The sequence below is a fragment of the Engystomops pustulosus genome, chromosome 7 (genome assembly GCF_040894005.1).
Source record: "Engystomops pustulosus chromosome 7, aEngPut4.maternal, whole genome shotgun sequence".
NCBI lineage: Eukaryota > Metazoa > Chordata > Amphibia > Anura > Leptodactylidae > Engystomops > Engystomops pustulosus.
The window spans coordinates 119,835,380-119,852,687 of NC_092417.1; positions in this window are offsets into that span (position 1 = coordinate 119,835,380).

Sequence of the window (17,308 nt, forward strand, 5' to 3'; positions counted from 1 at the left end):
AGGGTTAGGTTGCATTCACAAAGCATTTTATGAAATGGATTTTGAGGCAGAGGATGGCACAATTAACAGAAGCTTTGAACATGATCATGCGCCTAGAAGAATTACATGCTTCTAAAGCTGGAAACTATGAGGCCTTTCACAAAATTTGGCTTCCTTGCTTAGTCTTCCACTCCTCCCCTAATATGGCTACATGGTTGTCCAATGACAGCTCTACCTCTTGACTTTGTATCTCATATGGAACACATTTCCCTCCCATTCCTTCTATCATAGTTCTCTCCCACCCTTTAGTCTTGCCCTGTATGTCTTGTCTACCCCCATAGTTATTCAGTTATGCTTGACAGGTCCTCAGTTATACTACTTTTGTATTGGTGTAACCAGAAAACTACCATACCTAATAATGCACTATACATTGCATTTATTCATAGCATATCACTTCTGATATTTAATACACTTCTTATTGTTTGAAAATAAAATTACATGAATGAGAAGAACCAATATGAAGGCAATTTAAAAGCTAGAACCTGAGAACTATTATGTCTGAAAACTAAAGCACTGCTCACAATAAAAGTAACATTTTATAGCAATATCATACCACTGATGTATTGGTGATGAAACATAAAAAGATTTCTTTAGGCTGGCTTCATATAAATGTACTCAGTTTGTAGAAATGGACCAGTCTTTGGTCAGATCCAACAGACCTTTCACAGTGCAGCGGACTGGAGTCCTTGCACCATTGTGAGATAAGTGCTTGCTTCCTGGCAGAATAGTAGTGCCGATACAGTAATGGTTGCAGCAAGCACTGTGCTCGGACCATGGGATCTGACCACCACATGGGTCTGTTTTTTGAGTATTTTACAGTTTTTGTTTATGTATGAAATATATATGCATGTTGAATTTAAAGATAACTTGCCATTTAAATTAGGCAACCCAAAATAAATACTTTCATTAAAAATTTTTGCCCTTCTCCCTAAGTAGATACTTTATTTGGCTGCAATGTTTAAAAAAAATCAGTTTGTAAACTTACATGCAACTCACCTGATGTAGTCCAATAAAAGTAATGGGGTCTAGTATATGATGTCATGTGACCAGGGTTATGTCATCTAAGGTCTGCAATGTCTACCCCATGCATGCATCTAATCACATTAAATAATAGAATGCCTCCATGGTAGATAGAGAGGGATAGAAGTCCATGGATAAGAGGTATGGGACATGGAAAGGAGGGGCCGGCTGAGAGGACATGACCCCTCTGATTTCAGATATTATAAGATAAAGTTGTAAAGGAAACAATTTTTAGCTAAAAGAAGCACTGTGGGTGAATATTGCTACGTTAACCTGTCACTAGCTGTACTTGCAAAAATGTGGTGACAACCTACCTTTAAGGATTATTTGCCTTTTGTTAATTATTTTAATTTCTTCTGCATAATACATATACAGTATTTTTTTAGTCTTTAAGATGCATTTTTTAAAGAAAAAACCTTGCTAAAAATATTTCTTATAGATAGTTTTATAATAAGAAGAAATCTCATAGATTTCATGAAAAAATAAACGGAAGCATTTCGAGCTCTCCTTTCATATCACTTTTTACACAATAACAGGGACTAGTAATTTTCTAATTGATGCTTTTAAATGGTACCAATTAATTGAAGTCAGACATCTTTTCATCCTCACAGATATATAATAACACAATAGAGCGCTCAGCAGAGCCATAAAACAATCTGTAATAATGCGAAATAATCACATTCAAGGTTCTTTATCTTGGCTGTACATGCCTTTCATCCGCTTTACAAAACAGACAAACTTATTTAATATGCTTTAACAGAGAGAACAGATAGAATAAAGAGAACACAGTCAGTCACATAACTTGTTCAAATTGTGTGCAAATTTAATATTTAATGTTCTGAAAATCTAATTAACTGCAAATATTAGTCCACACAAAGTGTTTATAATTACTTTTTAATCTTAGGATTCTGAACATGTTTTCATTTTCCAAATGCAGGCAAACATTTCCAAACCAAATTGCATGTTCCTGCAGTAATATGGTGTCATTTATTTCTGCAGGCTAGTAATGCATTCTTTGTGTTGTCTAATAATCTGTGACAAATGAAATGTCAGTAATGGAAAGAAGTTGGGACTGTTTTCTTCCTTACTTCAAAAAAAAGCAAAGGGGAAATTTACCTCATTATGTTTTTTGTCTATTTCTTATATACGATGGAAAAGTTACTGGCAAATGACTTCAAACCTACTTGATCTTCTGTAGAGGCCAAAGTTGGTGCTAAAGTATCTCCGCTTTTTTATTCCTGGTAATGGAGTATTAAGTTGCTGTAGATAACACATTTCTTCTCAATCTTCTATTCTGAATTAAATGGAGAAAATAATGTATTAGAGATTCTGAAAACATATGGTAATATACTATATTATCATTTACTTTTTCCATGCATCATTTATCCTATACTACATTAAAATGTGGTGAAAGGTGCTCATTTCATTCTGTCTAAACCAGAAAGAGTTCTCCATGTTTGATATTTTTATGTATAAATAAGTGGCATGAATAAAAACAAACAGATGTAAAAATGGACTAAATATCAGGTGGACATTTTCATTCTTTTTTAATTGAAATATAAGCAGAAGATGGCTTACTCTTAAAAAGAGATCAATGGACCTATTCAATTAGCGCTGGCACTGATCATGGGTCTAAATCATTTAAATGTTGCCATTACCAGGGAGCGACTATCCTAGGGAAAATTGTGGTGTGCATGTGCACCAGCTATTTAAACGGTTAACACCCTTAATCAGTTCCTGCATTGATCATGGATGTTACCAGTCGGTGGTGAACCTTGAACACCAAGCCCCAACATTCGACTGAAGGTCATGCTCTGGGACCGCAGGATTGAAAAATGTAAAGTTGAAGCTCCAGGAATGCAGTATTGAAAAGTTTGAAGTTAAGGAAATTCAGAAATTATTCAAACACTAGAAAAACTAAGTTACGTAGGATCCATAGCTGCTTCATCTTAATGAATGTTATGACCTCATTGGCTGTAATGAGTCAGATCTTCTTGTCTGTTCAGTGCTGAACATGCGCTCTGACAGCAAACTAGCGACAGAGCAGAACAATCTGCTGCCATTTCCCTTAACTGGATAAGAAAGTAGGAGAGGAGAAAGCGAGTTGGTGATGATTGAAGGCAACAAGTAATGTCCAGAAAGAGTGGGAGTGAGGGCAGAATGTCAGCAAAAGGGCCTTCTGCCTTGGGCCCAGCCGCCACTACATTAGCACCTTAAGGACATGACCCTTTTTTGTTTTTGCATTTTCATTTTTCACCCCCCCCCCTTCAAAAATCTGTAACTTTTTTATTTTTCCATGTACAGGGCTTGTTTTGGGCGTAACAAATTGTAATTCATAGTGATGGTATTTATCATTCCATGCCGTGTACTGAGAAGCAGGAAAAAAAATTCAGAATGCAGTGAAAATGATGTGGGCTTGGATTTTACAGCTTTCACTAAGCGCCCCAAATGACATGTCTATTTTATTCTTTGGCTCAGTATGATCACGAGGATACCAAATTTGTACAGGTTTTATAATGTTTTCATACATTTAAAAAAATTAAAACCTTCTGTACAAAAAAAAAATTATTCATTTTGCCATGTTCTGGCACTAATAACTTTTTCATATGTCAGTGCCTAGAGCTGTGGGTGGTGTCATTTTTTGCGACCTTTGATGACGTTTTTAATGCTATCATTTTGGACTGTATGGGCTTTTGATCACTTTTTATAGAATTTTTTATATTTTTCAAAATGGCAAAAAAGTGGCATTTTTGACTTTGGGCGCCAATTTCTGTTACTGGGGTTAAACATGAAAATTCGCTAAAATATTTTGGTAGATCAGACATTTTGGGACGCGATGATACCTAAAGTGTTTATGAATTTTACTGTTTATTTATATTTATATCAGTTCTAGCGAAAGGGGGTGATTTAAACGTTTCCTTTTTTCATATTTAAAAAAAAAATATTAATTTTTTTTTACCAGTATTTTAGATCCTCCAGGGTAATTTAACCCTGCAGGGTCTGATTGCTAATACTATATACTGCAATACTACTGTATTGCCGTATATAGCTATTTTACTATGATTTCTAATAGCATGCCCTCTGCTGACTATTAATAATCATTGCACATGGCAAGCCTACGAGTCTCAATGAGACTCTAGGCTGCCATAGCAACTGATCGCCACCCTCCGATGATGTTCTAGGGGGCAGCGATCGGCCATCCAAGATGGCGATGCGCATATAACGGTAAGTTAGGTACCGCGGTCGGGTTAGACCGTGGCACTTAACAGGTTAACTGCCGCGATTGGTGCCAGCACCGACCGCAGCAGTGACAGGCGGGTGTTGGCTGTTTTATACAGCCATTACCTGGTGTGTATGGAGAAAGCTCAGCTCGTGAGCTCTCTCCATACAACCTTTGCCGCACAAGGACGATATAGTTTGTCCTTGGTCGGCAAGGTGTTAACCAGGTGGGCATATAGAGAGATGTAATGTCCCTGCCTATTCTATTTAGTCCACATGTCAGTAGTGAGGTGCATAATGCAGTGCACATCTGATTTTATCCACAACTAGTGATGAAGTGCATTATTCACGTTGGTACCCAATTTGTTGGATTCAGTACCCACAAACCTGGAGATCGAAAAAGTTCTGCTGTTAAAGATCTGGGTCAGTGTTCTGGAAAAAATGCTAAGCTGCTTGGTTGAAGAAATTTCCAGCCCCTGAGCAACCACAGTCATTTTCAGCATATGTATGCCTGTGAGACACAGGGTATAAGAGCAGGGTCACATCTCCAAATGCCAGTACACACAAGGGACAGCTAGTAAGAGGTTGCTGCATATCATATATCATTCAGCTAGGTAAGGACTTCTGAGAAACCAGCAATTGCCCTTGTCAGATGGAAGGCCAGATTAGGGTGGAGGGGGTCCCTAGGCTCAAAGTGGCCAACAATTTCTTTCAATAAAGTAAATGTTGCTAGTGATAAATACACAGGATATGGTATATATACAAAGCACCACCTCAGTATCACATTTATATACACAGTGCTTCCCCCAGTAACACTGTGTCTATTTTTGCAGATGACACCAAGCTATGTAGTGTAATACAGTCTATGGAGGATGTTCATAGGCTGTAGGGTGACTTGGACAAACTGAATGTTTGGTCATCCACTTGGCAAATGAGGTTCAATGTGGATAACTGTAAGGTTATGCACCTGGGGGCCAATAATCCATAGGCAAATATGTCCTTGGGGGAGTAAATCTGGGAGTCCCTTGTTGAGAAGGACCTGGGGGTACTAGTTGATCATAAATTGAATAACAGCATGCAATGTCAATCAGCTGCCTCTAAAGCCAGTAGGATCTTGTCATGTATCAAAAGTGGTATGGACTCTCGGAATAAGGATGTAATATTACCACTGTACAAGGCATTGGTTCAGCCTTACCTGGAATATGCTGTCCAGTTCTGGGCACCGGTCCATAAAAAGGATGCCCTGGATCTGGAGAGGGTTCAACGTAGAGCCACAAAAATGATAAGGGGTATGGAGTTATAAGGAAAGATTAAAACAACTAGATTTATTTAGTCTGGAAAAGAGATGACTACGAGGGGACATGATTAATCAATTTAAATATATGAATGGTCCATACAAAAAAATATGGTGGTAAGTTGTTTCAGTTTAAATCAAATCAAAAGACGAGAGGGCACTGTCTCCATTTTTTGAGAAATCAAGGTTTAATCATCAGAGGCGACAGAGCTTTTTTACTATGAGAAGTGTCAATCTGTGGAATAGCCTGCCTCAGGCGCTTGTCACAGCAGGGACAGCAGAGAGCTTCAAAAAGGGTCTAGATGCCTTTTTACACCTAAATAACATTAATGGCTATGTTATATAGAATTGTTTCCCCTAAATCCTTTCCTCATCAAATCCCTTCCCTTCCTTGGTTGAACGTGATGGACAAGTGTCTTTTTTCAACCGTATAAACTATGATACTATGATGATATACATATATATACTATGCCACCACCAACAGCAGCACATAGAAATATTCACGGACCCCCATAACATTATATATTGGATGATTTGGGAGGCCACGTGTCCACCTGAATTGCCCCTATTGGTTGGAACCCTTTACAGACAAAGTGGCAAGTGCCTCGAAAACCTATAATCCAGCCCTGGTCAGGTGTATAGAAGAAGCTCCAATTATTAGGATAAAATAGAAATCTGAAATATATGTCCCTATGAGAGCAGTCTGAAGAATTTCATCATTAAAAAACTCAAGTCATTTACTCTGGACACCGCGGACCTCATTAGACATGTCCTACCAATACCATGGGATGATTCTTTTCTATTTCTAACAATGGACATATTGTCTTTATATACAGTAATACCCCATGATCTAGGTACCAATGCCATCTCCCACTTTCTTAGGAACGATCCAGACATGTCTGACACTCAGAGCAGTTTTTAGGGCTATCACATTCATTCTCTCCCATAATTACTTTTCTTTTCAGGAACAAATCTATATTCAGCAGAGAGGTACTGCCATGGGCAGCAAATTCGCCCCGAGTTACGCTAACCCATATGTAGGTCTTTTTGAAGAACTAAACATTTTCACACATCCGGACTATAAGAAATGCGTAACCTATAAGCGTTATATTGATGACATTTTCATCACCTGGAACGGTACCATGGAAGAGGCTCTCAGTTTTGGCAGTATGGCACCCAATGAGATCGAATTTTTGGACGTAACTGTTTTCCACACCAACTATCAAATCAACACAAAAACCCTTTTTAAGACCGTAGACAGTAACAGTTATCTGGACTTCACTACTAATCATTTCAAAAAATGGAAAACAAACATCCCATACGGACAATTCAAACGCATTAGAAGTAACTGCACTGCTAATGAAGACTTCAAAGTACAAAGCAAAATTTTGAGCAAAAGGCTATCCGCCTCCTCTTATCTCATCGGCATACGCCAAAGCCAGCACCCTGAGCCAAGCAGACTGTCTGAAAACAGGAGAAAAACTCACCACTGACCCCAACAATGATGTTAATTTCATCACCACTTTTTCTGATGATGGTGGTGAAATCAGAAAAGTCCTAAAAAAACATTGGAACCTACTCCTCCATGATCCCCATCTAAAAAGCATTTTGCCAAAAAATCCTAAAATTACCTTCAGAAGGTCTCGTACCTTCTTCTTTTTTTTCCAAATTATTGGGCAGTTTCAAGTGTGGCCATAATCTATGTAAATGTTGTGAAACAATTTGTCACAGAAAATCATCATTTACATGAAATAACCCTGGAGAATCCTTTCAGATTAAAAATTTCCTCAATAGTAGCTCCAATTATGTCATCTATTTAATTGAATGCAATTGTAAACTGCAATATGTTGGCCGAACAATTCAACCTCTAAGAGAGCGCCTGAATAAACATAGAAGTAACATCAGTAATGGCTTCCCACTACACAGCGTATCGAGACATGCCGCCCAACATCACAAACGCAACTACAAAGATTTCAGTATAACACCAATTGAATATATCCCCCTTCAACTCCTCAGAGGTTCAACTATCTTATCAAACGAGAGATGTACTGGATCTACAAACTCCAGACACTCACACCAGTCGGTTTAAAAGAATCTCTAGAAAATATCTTCTAACTTTAGTATCTAAACAAATATATATATAAAAAAACACCCATTGGATTTATCTGGTCTATTTACCATTTCCATAGTTATTTACATCAGACTTAATTATAAATATACATACAATATCAGTCCTTCCCCATCACCTAATTTTAGATATGCTGATTGCTCTTTTTATGTATCTATACATCCATCCATTGTTTCTGTACATTATGTATTTATTTATTTACTTGTTCATTTATTTATTTATATGTACTCATTTACTATATTTTTTACACTAGTTGCCTTATATTTATACTTGTAATATTTATATTTATATCTATTATTCTTACAATGTGATGTAATGCAATATGTATTTTGTTTAAATCATTGTTTCCCACACAGGACTTCCTAATAATGGGTATTATAGGTTACTTCTCCTTCACTAAATCTAGCGATCGCCTTTTAGTTACCACACGGCACTCCACTCTATCTTGATCCCTTCTCTCTCCCCTCCCCAGGCTTGCACATCAGCTGCCTCTCAAATTCCTTTAGGCAGCGATCGCTCACCACCTCTTGCGATCGCCGGCCAAGCTCCATAGCGCAGGCGCTGGCTCGCCGGGACCGCGTATGCGCCGACGTCCCTGGGCGCGATAAATTCTGACAGCACAGCGGCTTGGTCAGATCAGCAGCGTTTACTCCCCGCCGGTCCCTCTCTCCATGTAAGTATTTCACTTCCGTCATCTTACATCATCATACCATTATGTTTCTGGCTATAACACTGCTTCACATCTTTTGCCCTTCACATCTTTTGATTCTAGCCCCATTACCATTTTTTACCCTTAATCCTACTAATTACCTCACTGGCTCCTATCCAATCATGCATCACCATTTTGTTGTCGACATCACCCATAAAATTCTGTTCCCCTACAGTACCATTATTTCAAGCCAATATTAATTTACTATTTATCTATATATTATTTATAGTGTATATTTTTATATCTTATATATTAATTATTTATATATTATATAGTCCATGTTATTTTCCACCATCCCATGATATATTAATTTTAGCCAGTAGCGATTTGATGTTAATTTTGTCTGTAGAAAAACTATTTAACCACTTTATATATTATATATATTTTTTTTATTTTATATAAAAACTTTTTTATATACATTTTTATATATAATTTTTACTCATACTGATCTTATGTAAACTGTTCTGTCTTATTATGGTTTTTGATTTTATAATACTTATGTTATAATTAATTTTCCAGTTATTTTGTATATTGTTATTCTTATCATGTATTGTAGTTGGTCTGACAAAGGGTTTATCCCGAAATGCGTTACCATTGGACTTTTTAATTTTCACTGCTGTAATAAAAACACAAAATACTTTTACTCTCAATCTAGATCTGTATACACTTTTACTCGCAGTCTAGAACGGTATATTCTTCTTTTCCATCTTTGTTATTAGCGCACCCACACATAGCTCCAAAAACTTTTTTGCTTCTCCTCTCTGAAGAATTTCATCAGGCTGCTATAATTGCAATTATGCACATACTGATTAAAGAGGATTATACAGCAATACTTGAAAAGACCAGACAGGATTTATAGCATTTACTTCATCAACTAACAAAATTTTGAAGGTCTTGTCTCTGTATAGTATTCAGCGCTAGAAAATTCATAAATCATCATCATCAATCATACCTTGATGGCAACGTTGCCCCTGTCATTGAACAGAGCACAGTAATAAGTGAATCACAAAAGTTTTATTGTCAGTGGAAAGCTTGCAGTTATACATGAATCCGTGATTAGAAAAAAAAGGTTTTGTACTGTTTTAGCCAGTTGGAGAAATTCCTGGTGCTTTTGATAGGTCAAACTAAGTCACCTTCTTGTGATACCTTTCAATGGCTAACTGAAATATAAGATGTTTGTTTTTTCTTACGGCATTCAGCATACAAGTTTATTTTACAGGTTGTTACGGATGTGGTGATGTCACTTTTAAATGTTGTATTTATTATTACTTGGATGGGACTTTATGTGACTTTTTTTCTAATAATTTTTTTAGTTGCACGTTTTTCAGGGCTGCCATGGCAACTAACAGCATCTCGTGTCCTGCATGAAGGGTGCTGATCATTGAGGCAATGCAGTATAGATGCGGCGGTCACAATGACCGCTGCATCTATACATTTAAACAGGCTGGGTTATACATTTAAACAGCTGTTACCTGTGGAATCCCAGCTATCACGTATGCTGGGATACCGCAGTGATCAGTGAGCCCTGGTGACCACCATGACGTAACTCTATGTCAAGGTGTGGGAACCACCCGCATCCTATTACATAGAGTTTATACTTGGGCAGAGATTACAAAGTTTCTGACTTTGGAGTCTCTATTGACTCCACTATCTCAGGATAAAATTTGTTAGATGTTGTAGTGGGTCATGAATCCCTTTGATAAATAAATTTGTATTCCCAAATTTGTCTCTCATTTTGTGACCAGAAATTGCCCTTTGATACTAAAACCTTCATGGTATTATGGCCAGGACTGCAGAAGTGTTTTGCCACAGGTAGATGTTTCTGCTCATATTTTATTGTGTGGCAATGAGATCTCAGCCAGGCTTTAAGTTTTTGTCCTGTCTCTCCAACATAAAGGCCGTCTACTGGACATTTTGTGCACACAATCAGGTAGACCACATTAGAAGTGAGACATGAAAATGTGGCTAGTATGTCATATTCCTGCTCTGTGTTGGGGATGTGTATCCTGTCTGTGGTCAAAATCAGAGGACAGGTTTTTCAACTCCTGACATTACAGTAGAAAGTTCATTTCTGTATGTTTGTTGGTAGGGAGCTTGGGGTTGCCTGTAGCACAACAATGGAGGGTCTAGGTACATTGGGGCACATTTACTATGGGCTCTGTTCCAGGTTTCTACTGGACTTTGCACGTTCTTTCTAGTGCAAACTGCTTGTACAGGTATTAGCCCCATAGTGCAATAAGACGTACCCTTACGTCTTGATGCGCATAGGGGAGTATGAAGAGGGCTCACGGGCTGGTGTTAACCCTCCTTGATCGCCGCCAGCAAAACTATATTATGGCAGTATATGGTAGTATCAATCAGACAACCTAGGGTAAAATTACCCTAGGAAGTCTTAAAAATAGTAAAAAATTAAAATTAAAAACCGTAAAAAAAATTATATAAAAAAAAATAAAACTTCAAATCACCCCCCTTGCTCTAGAAGAATAGAAATATAAATAAACAGTAAAAATCATAAACACATTAGGTATTGCCATGTCGGAAAATGCCCGATCTATCAAAATATAATACTTGTTTTTCACTGCGTTTAACCACATAAAACAGAAAATAGCTCTCAAAGTTGCATTTTTTTGCCAATTTGAAAAATATAAAAAATTCAATAAAAAGTGATCGAAAAGGTTGTACTGTCCTAAAAATAGAAGCATTGAAAACATCATCAAAGGTCACAAAAAATGGCACCGCCCACAGCTCTGTACACCAAAGTATGAAAAGTTATTAGCGCCAGAAGACGGCAAAATGATCCAAAGAATGAAGTAGACCTATCATTTGGGACGCACAGTGAAAGCCGTAAAATACAAGCTCACAAGAAATGGCGCAAATGTGTTTTTTCATCATTTTCACTGCATTTAGAATTTTTTTCCTGCTTCCAAGTATACGGCAAGAAAAAATAAATACCACCACTATGAAGTGCAATTTGTTGCCCGATACACAGCTCTTTACACGGAAAAATAAAAAAGTTATAGATTTTTGAAGGTGGGGAGTGAAAAATAAAGACGAAAAAACGAAAAAGGGCCTGGTCCTTAAGGGGTTAAAGAAGTGCTTGCACCACATTTGTGTCTCATGCAACCATTTGGGGAGCAGCTGCTTTATGCTTCATGAAACACAAATTTCTGCATTCAAGGGAGCGTTATGGTGCTCAGTTGGGCCGTGCACCAGATTTACCATGCAAAATCCAACAGAAATGTGTTGCTCGCCCTATGTTAAGGATGCACAAAAAGAAAAAAGCGGTGCACACTATCAGGGCAGCGCAGGGAGAGCTAGATTCATGCAGAACATGCGCCAGAAATCCTGAATCTGGTGGTCTGGCTGTAGATGATGGATTGTTTTACTATTTTAGGGTAAAAGTTGCCCCATCTCAGGTATGAAGGCTGATCAATCATTTTTTGAAATGTCTGGATTTAGTTATTTTGGATTTTTATGGTTGCGTCCAAGAAGTTTATTTCACTCTGAGAAGTTTAATGTCAGGTGAAATACAATTTGTTGAAATTTTCATGAAACATAATTAGCTGTTGCTTGAACCTGTCCAGAAGATCAAAATATCATCTATAAACTGGTAGTAGGCCAAGGGTTTGATGGTTTGATGTGGCAGGATTCCAGGAAGTCCTTTTATAGTTTTTCCATGAAGAGGTTAGAGGTTATTGTTGTGCCATCTTTGTTCCCATGGCAGTTCCAGTGTTCTGTAGGTACATTTGCTCCCCAAAGCAGAAATAATTGTGCTTCAGGATAAATTTGGTCAGCTGTAATACTGGGCCCGAGGCAATCTCATAAGCTTGAGAGGAATTTGGCAAGCTTTTAGTCTATATTTGTGTGGGATGTTAGAATATAGGAATTCCACATCCAAGGAAGCCAGGATGCTTGGGGAGAGGACCTATGGAAGATATTTCTTTCAGTAGGTCTGTGGTATCCTAGAGGAAGCTGGTGGTAATTCTTACTAGTGGTTAAGGATACCCTCTACCCATCCTCAAATTCTTTCAGTGAGGGTTCCCGCACATCAGATGATTGGTCTTTGGTCTTCCTGGCTTTCCTGGTTAATGAATTTTGGGAAGCATATAGAATACTTCTATTTTGGGATTCTCAGCAATTATGTCGAGAAAGGTTTGCAGAGTCTGTAGACATAAACTTCAGAACAAATGAGGTCGGCACATTTTGATTCACAGGAAATCTTGAATCCTTTATTCATTCATGGTAACACAGCAAGTTACAGGTATGAACACAAAAGTGCAGGAAAAAGCATAATTACTTTCCTCAGTATATTACTCAGTATTTTTGAGTTGGTTCCTTTCTCAATTTAGTGTTAGTATAGTTAGTGTAGAACTGTCAGTGAGCTGTCTATGGGTTTCTATGATACAACCATAAAGACCCAAAATAACTGTATCCCTACATGAAAAACTGATTGATCGGCCTTCAAACCTGAGATGGGATAGCTTTCATCCTAACTATAACAAACAATCCATCATCTACAGCCTGACCATCTGATATCTGCGCCAATCCAACAGACAGACACATCTATACAATCTTAGGAAGACATTCCTAAGCTGATTGACAATCAGCCATCTTCTCCAATACAAATAAAAGGTATACAATAATTGTGTACCACTGGTTGTGACTTATCCACATTTATAAATAATTTGAATAACCTCAAGAAAATCCACCACATACTCACTCCAAAAAGATAACCACCTAAAGAGAATATTCCCAGACCGTACATTGCTGTGTTAAGGGCAAACCCCAAACCTGAGGAATATTGTGATCAGGAGCTTCCTACCAACAAACATACAAAGGGAACTTACCACTGTAATGTCAGGAGTTGAAAAACCTGTCCTCTGATTTTGACCACAGACAGGATACAGATCCCCAACACACAGCAGGAATATGACATACTGGACCCATTTTCATGTTCCACCTCTGATGTGGTCTGCCTGATTGTTTGCACAAAATGTCCTGTGGGCAGCCTTTATGTTGGAGAGACAGGACAAAAACTAAAAGGGTTATTTCCATTTCAGCAAATTTCTGTTATTGTTTGTATGATAAAAAGGTATACACTATTCTAATATACTTTCGGTATCAATTTCTCAAGGTTTTCTAGATCTCTGCTTGCTGTCATGGCTTTTATCTGTCACCCTGACAAAATGCAGGGTAACAGCCAAAACTCTCAGCAACATTTCAGGGGAGGAAAAGAAGTCCCCCACCCCTAAGCGATTGCTGTGATTGGTCATTTAGCACAGAGCGACAAATCACAGCAAAAAACAGGTTTCCCCCTCTGAACTTCCAGTGCCAATATACAATCTCCTCATTCTTCACAGAGAAAGAAAACCATATGCCTACAGTGATCATCTACACTATAAATCACATCATACCACATACAATACGTTCACTGCTCAGCTGCATACCTCTGCTCTCTGTGCTCTCCTCTGCATTTTGATTTAAATTTGAAGACCTACAACTAAAGGGTTAATAAAGCTCCTAAAAGATGTTTTGAATAATTTATTAGTTTTTTTAGGTCCATTAAAATCACTTGAGAAATGAAATTGCCCTTAATAAATGAATTTTCTTGAAAATAGCTACTAAACATAAGTCTTCTACCATCCTACAGATACAAAAGAATTTAAAAATAAGTTGCCAACATAATGCAGTCATATGGTGAATGTTATTTATTTTGTCGTTCTTGTGGTATGACTATTTGTTACAATTAGTTACAAATTTTTGCTAACTAACATGTTTCAACTAACATGGAGTACAATGTGTCACACAAAACAAACTCAAAATCAACTTTGTATAATAAAATGTTCCAATGTTATCGTAATTTAAATTTACACATCAGATTTGAAAAATCTGTCTGGATCCGTCCTTAAGCGGTTTACTATGATCAGATTTCTGTCTACTAGTAGTAAACATAAAACCTTTTATATAGAATGACATCAAGCTGAGATTTAGAAAACAGTGTACATAGCGCACACTGATAAATTGATGATAAAAGTTCTGTTGCCAGTGAATAGTGCACACTGTTACAAAGATCATAAAAGCTTTGTCAAAGAAGAGCAAGTAGTAATACATTAATCAGAAAAGTTTTGTTGTCAGTGAAAAGTATGCAGTAATATGCGAAATTGTTTTGTTGTTAGTGAAAAGTGTGCACTAATCCCTGAATCAGAAAAGTTTTGTTGTCAGTGAGTATTGTGCAGTAATACCTGAAAAGTTGTTTGTTGGTGAGAATTATGCAGTTATACGTGGATTTTGAAAGTTTTGATGCTAGTGAAAAGCACAACACAATCAGTAAACTTTTGTTATCAGTGAAAAACTTGGAGCAATATATGACTTAGAAAAGTTTTTTGTCATTAAATGCACACACTTATACCCGAATCATTAAAGGACACCTGTCATCAGGTCTCTGCCACTTGTCCTGTCACTACTACCTGTTGGAGCAGCTCACAAGGATCCCATCCCAGCCTTTATCTAGTTATTTCATACATTAATCATTGTAAAATCACATATTTTTTATCAAGTAAATGAGGCTGGTCACATGGTCAGAGGCAGTGATGTCACCCCTGTTACCCCTCCCCTCTCCTCCCCCTGCTCATGTCTGTGTGTAATGTATAGTAAAGCATGGCTAGTGTATGTATGTCATCTGCTGACATGCTGCATCCTCCTAATATACAGGTGAGAGACACAGACAACAGCTACACATGAATCTGACATGTTCTGCTGTAACATGGCTGCCTGGAGCTGCTGTATCTCTCCTAAACACACATGCACACACAGGCAGCAGGGGGCGTGGCCACCAGCACCAGGAAGCACATCATTATACAGCCTCACATCATTATACAGGCTGTCAGTCATGCACTGGGGGTGTGGCTGTGCCTCCCACTCATGAATAAGCTGGACAGCTTGAATATGCTAATGCTTCATTGGACATTTCACAGGTCATTTGCATACAGCTTTAGGACCTCATTGCTTAGGTTTATAGGCATGTAGAGGGACAATGAAGGGATAGAGGCAATGCTCTCTAATGGCAGTTTATGAAAATATATTTAGTTTAGGGGGGTTATTTTGCATGACGGGTTCTCTTTAAAGTTTTGTTGTCAATGAGTTTTATGTAGTAATTAGAGATGAGCGAACATACTCGTCCGAGCTTGATGCTCGTTCGAGCATTGGCGTACTCGAAACTGCTTGTTGCTCGGACGAATACTTCGCCCGCTCGAGAAAATGGCATCTCCCGCCGTTTTGCTTTTTGGCGGCCAGAAACAGAGCCAATCACAAGCCAGGAGATTCTGCACTCCACCCAGCATGACGTGGTACCCTTACACGTCGATAGCAGTGGTTGGCTGGCCAGATCAGGTGACCCTGGAATAGACTAGCCCCTGCCTGCGCTGCTCGGATCATTCTGTGTCTGGATGCCGCTAGGGAGAGAGCTGCTGGTCAGGGAAAGCGTTAGGGTGTTCTATTAGAATAGTGTTAGGCAGGAGTGATTCAACAAGAACCCAACAGCCCTTCTTAGGGCTACAATAACGTTATACATTTTTTTTTATTTGCAGCTAGTACCATATTGTGAGGAATTTGCAGGGGGACTTGCTACCGTTGTGTTTAGCTCTTAGTGACACACATATCCATCGCAAAGACCGAAGTGGGACAATTTATTAGGGGTTGGATTTCAATTAGGCACAGTCTGCCATTTACTTTTTATTTTACGTTTATTTTTTCATAACTCAGCGTCATCTCATCTGGCATAGCAGTGTGCTTTCATAGTTGGCTAGAAAATAGCCATAGGAGAATCCAAACGGCTTACTTAGGCCTACAATAGCGTTATATATTTTATTTCTGGTTGATCTGCTGGTGGCTGGCCTTGCTGTAGTGCATCTACTACCATATTGTGAGGAATTTGCAGTGAGACTTGCGACCGTTGTGTTTAGCGCTTAGTGACGCACATATCCATCGCAAAGACCGAAGTGGGACAATTTATTAGGGGTTGGATTTCAATTAGGCACAGTCTGCCATTTACTTTTTATTTTACGTTTATTTTTTCATAACTCAGCGTCATCTCATCTGGCATAGCAGTGTGCTTTCATAGTTGGCTAGAAAATAGCCATAGCAATAGGATAGCATCGTTTGGTTTTAAAAACTAAAAAACACAAAAAAAAAACAAAAAAAAAAAACATAAAAAAAAGTAAAAAAAAATTAAAGTTATAACTTTCATTTTCAAAATGTTTAACCCGAGGGCTAGGGGTAGAGGACGAGGGCGGGGACGTGAGCGTCCAACTACTGCAGGGGTCAGAGGCCGTAGTCCTGGGCGGGGTGAGACACCACCTGCTGATGAGGGAGCAGGGGAACGCCGCAGAGCTACACTCCCTAGGTTCATGTCTGAAGTTACTGGGACTCGTGGTAGAGCACTGTTGAGGCCAGAACAGTGCGAACAGGTGATGTCGTGGATTGGCGACAATGCTCCGAGCAATTTGTCCACCAGTCAGTCTTCCACGCAGTCCACCCATGTCACCGAAATCGGCACTCCTCCAGCTCCTGCACCTCAGCCTCCTCCCCCCCAGTCTGTCCCCTCCCCCCCAGTCTGCCCCCTCCCAGGAAAATTTGGCATTTGAACCGGCATACTCTGAGGAACTGTTTTCTGGACCCTTCCCACAGTCACAAACCACTTGTCCGGTTGCTGCTGAGCAATTTTCCGATGCCCAGGTTTTCCACCAGTCGCAGTCTGTGGGTGATGATGACCTTCTTGACGTAGTGGAAGAAGTGTGTAAAGAGGTGTCCGACGATGAGGAGACATGGTTGTCAGACAGTGGTGAAGTTGTTGTCAGGGCAGGAAGTCCGAGGGGGGAGCAGACTGAGGGATCGGAGGATG